The following is a 10032-nucleotide window of genomic DNA, read 5'->3' as shown; positions in this document are numbered from 1 at the left end:
ACACACCCCTAGATGTGTAACACCCTTGTCTGCACACCCCTAGATGTGCAACACCCTTGTTTGCACACCCCTTAAATGTGTGAACACCCTTGTCTGCACACCCCTTAGGTGTGTGTAACACCCTTCTCTGCACACCCCACCAATGGTGCCAGGGAAGTGCCCAGTGTGACCCCGCTGGGCTTCTCCTGGCCTCTGCTGAGCAAGGGTGAGCAGACGGCTCTTCCCAAGGACACTGTCCCAGGAGTTTTAGGGAAACAAAAGAGATGCAGCGGAGACGTGGGAGGCGAGGCTTGGTGCAGAAGTGCACATAGCTGAAAGAGATTATTCACAAGATGGACCGGCAGAGTCGAACGCTGAAGAGCGTGAGGGCCAAGAAAGGCTTCCGGTTTTTGCCATCAGGAGGCGGGGAAACAGCAGTAGAGGAGTGTGTTTGTTTCATTGGGCACGTAACATGGATTACAAAAGGTTAGGTAGCGACTGAAAATAGGTGCAACTAATATCGTAGACAGGGAATGCACTTTTCTTTTTTTTTTTTTTTTTTTTTTTTTTGGTTTTTCGAGACAGGGTTTCTCTGTGTAGCTTTGCGCCTTTCCTGGAACTCACTTGGTAGTCCAGGCTGGCCTCGAACTCACAGAGATCCGCCTGGCTCTGCCTCCCGAGTGCTGGGATTAAAGGCGTGCGCCACCACCGCCCGGCTGGGAATGCACTTTTCTAATATAGGCTGGCCCTAGGATCCTTAAAAGACCATCTCCAACCAGGCAAAAGATAAGAACAGATGATTTACGGAGGGAGAAACACAAAAGGCTGAGAAATAGGAGTGCTTGAGTACATCCATAAAAACAAACGCAGACTGAAAGTGTGCTTTTAGTGTTCTCCATACGGGATTGAGTGCAGGGCTGACCTTCTGGGTGTGGGCAACCTATCAGGGGGCTCGTCCAGGAAGAAAACGGAGTCTCTCTCCCCGAGCAGACACCAACTGCCTGTAGCTTCTAAACTGGAGGTAGGGCCTGGTGAGCCCTTCCTCGCCATGGTGGGAGGTTGACTTGTGTAGTCTTGGGCAGGCAACCGTGTGGAGAGTTCAGGGGAATCATCCCTGCTGTGTTCACAAGGTGCCATTTCAGAGCAGGCCTCCCCAGCCTTTGGATCCTACAGCCTTTCCACCTCTTCTTCCACAAGGTTCTCTCAGCACTGGATGCAGGACGTACTATAGGTGTCCTTTTGGGGGACATGCTCCCCACAATCACTTATTCTCCGTACTGTGGCTCATTGTGGGAAATATCCACCGGCTGCTACCAAAAGGCGCCTCTTTGATGAGGGCTGAGAGCTGCAGTAGTCTACGGATGAGGGTAAGCATTTAGAAGACAGTTGGATTTAACATCAGGTTAGCAAAATGGAATCAAGGATCTATGACCTCTCTAGCCACAGGTTCTAGGATACATACGTGCATACATACATATAAACTTACAGAAGAAGAGGACATGAGTTTTGGAGAGGGATGTGGGGGTACAGGAGGAGTTTTCAGGGGGAAGGAGAGGGTGAATCCAATAAAACTATGTGTGAAATTAAAAAAGAATTTAAAATTATACTTTTCACCTAACACAAACAGCCATTAAAAAAGATCTCTTTCATAGTGTGAGGGGAAACAAGGCCCTCCTGTGTCTTGCTGTGGGTAGATGAGATGGTACGGCTTCTGTGGAGAGCAATTTGATTTCAAAATGTAAAATGCAATTTCATTCTGTGGCTCTTTTTCTGCAGAAGCACTCACAAGGGTGGGAGAGCAGACATGTGTAAGGATGCTCACGGCAGCGTGTGTGTTAGAACAAAGGACAGAAAGACCCTTAATGTCCAGAAAGGGGAACTGGTAATGTCTTCACGGTGGGATCTTGGCGGCCATTTAGAAGAGCGAGGCAGCTTTGGATATACTGACACAGGACAGCCTCTAAATACTTTTAGTGGAAAAAAAGCCCAACGGTAGAAAATGCGTACAGATGCCTCCATTTGTCTAAAAATTCCAATCAGTATATGTGCATGTGATCTCTGGAGACTAAGGAAGGAGCTGGACATGGGGAGATCGTGGGACCAGGGAGACGGGTGAACGGACGATGGCTCGCTGTACATCTTTTGCAATGTTTTAAGTTCCGAACTGGAGGCAGGTGTTAACTGTTTGAGAAACGAGTGATTGAAATCATAACAGGGAGTGGGTGGGAGGAGATGAAGGCTGGCAATGGAGCCATTCTTTGAAGAACTCCGGCGTAGAGGGTGAGAAGAAAACGTCAGGAGCACAGACGAAGTGGGGTGGAGGGCAGAGCCAGAGCAGTTCCGTCATCCTCGGCTACCCACTGAATCCAAGGCTAGCCTGGGCTATAATTGGACTCTGTTAAAAAAAAAAGATGGGAGGAGCGAATAGACCCAGAGGGAGCGAGCGAGCGCGAGCAAGCAAGCGAGAAGGGGGACTTCGAGGAGAGAGGGGTTGGAGGGAGCGAGTGGTGAACAAATGCATGGGAGACACATTGACATCGAGGAGAGAGTGAGGATCCGGGTGGAGACTGCAGGCACTCGCTACATTCATAGAACCTGAGCTCATGCCTACAGGGAGCAGCTGGCAGGGGTCGGGGCAGAAGGGTGGGGGTTGCAGGGTGCCTTCTCTGAGTACATTCTGTTAACATGGCATTTATTTGGCCACCTTAAGGCCAAGCATGAATTTGTAGACTATGATTCAGGAATGACAGTAGAGAAAACAACACAGAAGCCAGGCTGGGGGGCTCATGGAGAACTGGGTCGGATAACTACCTGCTCCGCACACTTACCATCTCTGGCACCTGGCTAGCGGACCCAGCACAAGCTCACTGTTAGGATTCAGCTTCGCCTTCAGCTTGGGTACTGTGATGGGAATGGGGCCAGGCCACTGGCGATGACGTGTGGCCCCCGATTGCAAAAATAACTTATCAAATATCAGAAAAGACGCTCACTGAGAAGTTATTCACAAAAGAAGGAGGCCATTGCACGTGTGCTAAAACAGTGTTGTCGCAGCGTACCGTGGACTCCAAGATTGTGTACTATCGAGTCTGCACTGGATGAGGGGAACAAGTAGCCACTAAGGGAGAAGAATCGATGCTGAGAACTGGTGGGGACGGGAACACGTTCTAAGACTATGAGGTTGCTGAAGGGTTTGATGGTTGAAAACTGGCTTGCAGAGCGTAGAAAGAAGGACAGCCAGCAGTGACGTGGAAGAGGGAGGAGTGACCTCAGCTGACAGGATCTTCCAGAGCACGCTAAGGCTTCAGCTAGTGAATGGCTGAGTGGTTAAAAACACCCGCTGTACAAGCGTTGAGGACGGGAGTTTGGATCCCAGAACCCGCATGAAAGTCAAGTATGCTCACACACATACCCATAACCCCAGCACTGAGGAAGGCAGAGACGTGAGTGGGACTTCCTGACAGCCTAGCAGTAAAGCACAGCCCCAGGGTCAGGGAGAGCACCTTCCTCAGAGGAACAAGACGGCGGCGAGAGATAGAGGAGGATGCTCTTCCTCTGGCCTGCACACACACATGTGCACCCACAGCCATACATGCACGTACACCACACAGAGATACACCACACACATATGCATCTGCAGAAATATAGTAAACAAGTAAAGATTTTTAAAAGGCATTTTCCCTTGGATTCCCTCCTATTTGTGGTAGGTTCCCCCCGCCCCCCCGCACCCCGCACTATTCCTTAATAAATCCATGAGGCAGTGAGGTGCTCAGCTGGCAAAGCACTTGCTGTGCAAACACAAGACCTGAATTCAACCCCCAGAGCCCATGGAAGAGTGGAAGCAGAGAACTGGCTCCCCAAAGTTGTCCTCTAACCCCCACATGCAAGCCATGGCATGCGCCACGGCTCACAAATACATTATACACCACCTGCACACAATAATAAGTAAAGCTCAAAATATTAAAACAATTCCTCTTCACACTGGGAAGCCATTTAGGGGTCTGAGACAGTGGACTAGCACACTCAAGGTTGCATTAAAGAGAAAAACAATTTGATGACTGTAGGGTCGATTCATCAAACTAGAGGGGAACAAGAGAGAAAGGGGGAACTTTTTCTAAGGATTTGATTATGTGTATATGTGTATGTCTGTGTATAGGTGTGTGCACATGCATGCAAATGCCCAAAGAGGCCAGAAGCTTTTGACCCCCTGGAGCTGGAGGAACAGGCAGTTATGAACCAGCTGACATGGGTACTAGAAACAAACTCAGGTCCTCCAGGAGAACAGCAAACACTCTTAATTCCTGATCATCACTCCAGTCCCAAAGGGGAAAGTTTTTAGGAGGTTATTGCGAGTGGTCCACGTGCAAGATGATGGTGGTTAAATCCAACTGTAAATGATGAAGGTGAAGTGGATGGATAGATCTGAAAACAGCACTGGATGTCCAAACAAGCAGCTATGGAGATGGAGGTGAGGGTGAAAGAGGTCACCATGAGCCACTCCCCCAACATCAAGCACAAACAGCTGGGTAGAGGGAGAGAGCACTGGTTCCCTTTTGGACTTACTGAGTCAAAGAGCCAAGAAAATTTAAACAGTGCCATGACATCTGGTGGTGTCAATAAAGAAACAGAGTAGTTCATCTGGTGCCACCAGAGGGTGGGGATTGGTGGGGGCTGGTGAAGTGTGGGAGAAGCTGGTAACTGTTCCGTGAAGAGCACAGAATGAACCTCACAAGAACAGTGACTGGGACTAGAGACCATGAGCACGTATCAGCACCGAGCAAACAGCAGACAGCAGCTGGCGTTAGGGGCAGATGAAGAGTAAAGGAAGTGTTGACAAGGCCAGAACGTCAGAGTCTGGGTGGTTCTAGGATATGGGTGAGGAAGGGAGGTCTGTGAAGCGAGTAGGGGGCTAATAAACTAAACTAGGTGAGGACTGGCATCATGGTGGTGGCCTGATAGGACAGAGGGACAAAAACGCTAACATTATAATCAGAGAACAGCCTGCCAGGCATCATGTGCCCCCTGGGACAATAATGGCATCACTGTACTAGGAATAATAATACTTTACAGGAGGCAATTAATGCCTGGTACTGTAAACCTGGTCAAAAGTCACGGCTGGGGAAGTCATAGGCCCTGGTGGGGGACCTACTACTATTGTCTTGCTAAATGGACATGTTGTCTGTTGGGGAATATTATTTTAAGGTGTGTTATTTTTGTTCATGTCGCATTTGTTTAACTCTGTGAAGCTGTGTTACTGTGCCTGTCTAAAACACGTGATGGTCTAATAAAGAGCTGAATGGCCAATAGTAAGGCAGCAGAAAGGATAGGTGGGGCTGGCAGGCAGAGAGAATATATAGGAGAAATCTGGGAAAAAACAGAACAAGAAAGAAGATGGAGGAGAGAAGAAAGAAGGAGTCAGAAAAGGAGGAGGACTCCAGGACCAGCCACCCAGCTCCACAGCAAGCCCCAGAGTAAGAGTGAGATTTACAGAAGTTAGAGAACGGGAAAAGCCCAGAGGCAAACGGTAGATGGGCTAATTTAAAGTTAAGGAAAGCTGGCAAGAAATAAGTCAAGCTAAGGCCAGACATTCATAATTAAGAATAAGCCTCTGTGTGTGATTTATTTGGGAGCTGGGTCGCAGGCCCCACAAAGGAGCCAAAAAAAAAAACCCAACAACATTGTCTAACTGCCTTCTAAATATTTATGCTTACCCATAGATTAGTGCTAATCTCAACCCTAGTCAAGGAAGCTTCTTCTTCTTCTTCTTCTTCTTCTTCTTCTTCTTCTTCTTCTTCTTCTTCTTCTTCTTCTTCTTCTCTTCCTCCTCCTCCTTCTTCCGTCCTCCCTCTCCTCTGCCTCCTCCTCTTCTTCTTCTTGACAGGGTTTCTCCTTGTATCCCTGTCTGTCCCGGAACTCACTCTGTAGACCAGGCTGTCCTGGAACTCAGAGATCATCTGTCTCTGCTTCCCATGTGCTGGTATTAAAGGCAGGTGCCACCACCACCCAACTTAGAAGCCTCTTTGTACAGTGGGCAACAGTCAGTGCAGGCTCATAACTGATCTCAGAGACTCATAACAAGTGACTGTTGAGTGATTAGCTCAACATAGTGATTAATGAGACATCACTATTAACCTCCTAAGGCTCAGGGAACATCACATAAAGGTGGTGGAAGAATGTAGGAGGCAGAGGTTGGGGGTGGCGCTGTGCAGCGCTGCTTTCTGGACAGGGTGTGACAGTCACACCCATGAACTCACAGCAGCTGTGCTTACCTGCACAAGATCAGTCCAGTCAGCATTCCCGCATAGATGGGAGAGGGTTCTTTGAGGTTCCACCCCAGATGAGGAGCTCCTGCAATCTCTGGCTGCTGGGGGAGAGGGTGTGGCTGATGATAGGTTGCTCGCGCGCTCTGGTGGACGACCCCACAGTCATCGTGTAGCACTAGCTGAACTCAGTGGGTTAAACAAAACAGAGGAAAAAGAGGATGTGAAGGCAAGGGAGGGATGTGTTGGGAATGTTTGAGAGTGGATAGGGGATTTGGGGGGGGGGGGTTGGATATGATCACAATATAAATATACGAAATTGTCAAAGAAGAAAGAAAAATATTTCAAAAAAATAATCAGAGAGGAATTTGAGGGTTTTGTTTTTCAAGGTTTCAGTTTGTAAGGTAGGCTGGCCCCAAATTCACTATGTATTCCAAGTGGCCCTTAAAGTCATGGCAATGCTCCTGCCTCAGCCTCCCAAGGATTACAGCTGTAAATCACCATCACCATCACCATACCCAGCAGAGTCTGACATCTTAAAAGTCAACCGGCTTCACAGAAATTTGGTCCGTGTGGGCTCCACAGTGGAGAATTCTAGAGACAGCAACATTCCCCGGAACTGGGGTTGTGGGTCGGTGTGGTGTGTCAGAACCAGCATGGGTTTTACAGTTGCTGACTCGGCTGATTTATGCGGCTATCAAAAACACGGCAAGCCAGTTAACTCAAAGACACCAGATTTTTAAATAAAATCCATCATGTGTGTTCTGTGTGAGTCAATGTCACATGTGTGGGTCCTCTCAGAGGCTAGAAGGGCAGTGCACCTATCTATCTATCTATCTATCTATCTATCTATCTATCTATCTATCTATCTTTCTCTCTCTCTCTCTCTTTCTTTCTTTCTTTCTTTCTCCTTCTCTCCTTCCCTCCCTCCTTCCCTCTCACCCCCCCTTTTTTTGTTTTTTGTTTTGTTTTTTTTTTTTGTTTTTTTGAGACAGGGTTTCTCCGTGTAGCTTTGGTGCCTTTCTTGGAACGCGCTCTGTAGCCCAGGCTGGCCTCGAACTCACAGAGATCGGCCTGCCTCTGCCTCCCGGGTGCTGGGATTAAAGGCGTGCGTCACCACCGCCCAGCCCCCTCACCCTTTTTTGAGACAGGGTCTCATGTGTTCCAGGCTGGCCTTGAACTTGCTGTGTAGCTGAAGATGACCCCTCCCACCAAGTATGGGGATCACAGCACACCCAGTCTGTGTGGTGCTGGGGACTGAACGGACCAGGGGGTTGAGCGTGCTAGGTAAACGCGCTACTAACTGAGCTACATCCCAATCCTACCTATAGAATTTCTGACGGTGACACCGGCACGTACAACCTATAGGGACTTGGGGGTCACTGATGTAAGGCCGTCACAGGCCATTGACTCCCCGCGCTGCCCCTCCCAGTGCCCCTCTCTGTCCTGGTGAGCTGCCTCATGGGTTCTATTTGCTTTCTCTTTCCCACTTCTTGCTGCCCAGGCTGTTTGGAGTTAGTACAGAGAGAGCATTATCAGGTTGGCAACATAAAAAAAAATACTGTGTCGTTGGTACATAGACCCCAGGAAACAAAATGCCATGCTCCAAAGAGAAATACCAGGGACTTGTTTATTATCTTTCTTTTGGGATCATCAAAGCAGGGTTTCTTCCCTTTAGCTCAGCCAACTTGGAGTCTTTTTGAATTTACGTGGGATCACTTGGAGAGGTTAATTTTCAAGTTGACTTTAGCCTCCGTCCCTCCAAGCTGCCTCCTTTTCCTCATCTAAATGTCAGAGTGTACTAATGTGCGCAGCCCGCAGTGATGCGGAGCCCGGGAAAATAGCTGGGACAAATCTCTCCCGCATCCCTTGAGGTGACTTTTGGCTTGTGGGCTTCATATCACACAGTTTCTTGCAAGACACAGCTGGGACTAATGGCACAAACCTGCAACCTCAGCTACTGGGAAGGCTGAGGCAAGGGCATTGGCTGCAAGTTCAAAGCTCCCCTGGGCAACTTAGCAAGACCCGATCTCAAAATAAAGTAAGAAAGGGGCCAGGGAGGATATAGCTTTGTCGTAAGGCACTTGCCTAACGGAGCCCTGGGCTAAACCCCAGCACTGCTGACATACAAGACAGCAAAGGCCCCTGCAAACCCCTGTCCATGGGGCTTTATGTGACAATGGCCTCTGAGGTGATCCAGGCTGCTTTGGCTGTCTGTCTCTGTACCGTGGCGACATCAGCTTTTCTAAAGAGCAACTCGCAGCCCCTCACATTTCTGCTTAAGGTCCTGTTGTGGTGCCCAGGGCTGCTAGTGCAAAGGTTAAATCTCGAGTGTATCCAAGGCTAGGGCCATCTCTCTCCCTGGTTGCCTCTTCTATTCACCAGCTTCTATGTCCATATCCCTGAAGAAACTTCCAGGTAAGCTTCTGGGAACTCAGTACTGGGCCGTATTCACAGTCGTTCACTGGGCATGTGCTTAGGAAATTAACCAGTATGGACAGGAGCAGAACTCAGGCTATTAAAAACATGTGCCGAGCCACAGGATGGCAAACCTCATTGAAAGACCTCATGTTTCCTGTTTGCCACCACTGTAGAGCTTTGAGTGGCCCGTCACCTTACCATATGTAGTGCCCAAGTGGCCAGTGGCTATTGTTTCTAGTATAAATATCAGAACTCAGTGTTTGACAGAACATTTTGTCTCACCCCCATACGGAAGAGGAACATTTGGCATATCTCAATGATTTATGGGGAGACTGACATAGAAAATAAAGCATTAAAACAAACCCAGGAAATTCAGGACCTGGGCCAGCAGATCTCATGACTGCCCACTGATGACCTGGTGTTCTCTTGTGGGTTCCTAGTCCGTCTTAAGACACCAGGCTCCCAGCTTGCTAGGGCGGCTCTCAGACCTCTTTGCAGCCCCCCCTTGTTTAATTTGGTGCTGAGCACACCAGGCCACTCAATGTTTATTGAGTGGCTGAATAGGGACTAAGTCAGCTACCTCTGTGTCACCAGGGATTGCTCCAGGGAGTAGAGACTGAATATTCAGGAGCTCCTGGAGTCTTCACAACAGAACAATCAGCACCTGAGCCTGTTCGCTGGGATTTGCCCTGGGTTTCCCCCAGAGAACAGCGCATCCAATTAATAGTTTATTCAAAACTCTTCTAACTTGCATAGCTCTTGCCTCCTCGGAATCATGGAGAACAGTGATCCAAGCTGACAATTTGCAAATCCCATCTGCCTGGACCTCGGGGTTTTCTCCAATCATGTTCACCTGGCTATCTTCTTCTGTCAGTCGTGGAAAACGCCTTCTAAGAAGAGGGACAGTGCAACCAGATAGGGGAAGCCAACTGAATTCTCCTTGCTCAAAGTAATATAAATGGAAATGGTGAGGAAGGAATAGAGGGAGCATTCTGAAGGGTCGTTAGGTCGGCCTCCTCTTTATCATTGCTGAATAGCTATTGAGTGTCAACCCGCAGCGGGCACCGTAAGTGGGTAGGATCCCTGTGCAGTGAGTTAATCCATATGCAAACACAATGACCCCAATTGCTTTGCAATAGAGAGCCACATGGCCTGCGCCCTTAAAATATATCATTTGGGCAGCTGCCAGGGGGCTGATTTATCCCAGCTGGCCAGAAACAGCCCTGAGATCATCAGCGCTTTTGTTAATTGGGAGAGAGGGGCAGAGGAATCAAGATATTCCTGGGCACTAAGCATTCATTAGCCACCTGGCATCCCTAAATTACGATCCTGCCATGATTTTCCCAGTGCTTCGACTGAAATTTTAATATTTGGA

Source organism: Peromyscus californicus, unplaced genomic scaffold (assembly GCF_007827085.1).
Source record: "Peromyscus californicus insignis strain IS unplaced genomic scaffold, ASM782708v3 Scaffold_12__1_contigs__length_115047231, whole genome shotgun sequence".
NCBI classification, from domain to species: Eukaryota; Metazoa; Chordata; class Mammalia; order Rodentia; family Cricetidae; genus Peromyscus; species Peromyscus californicus.
Note: the sequence above shows the minus strand (reverse complement) of the source record.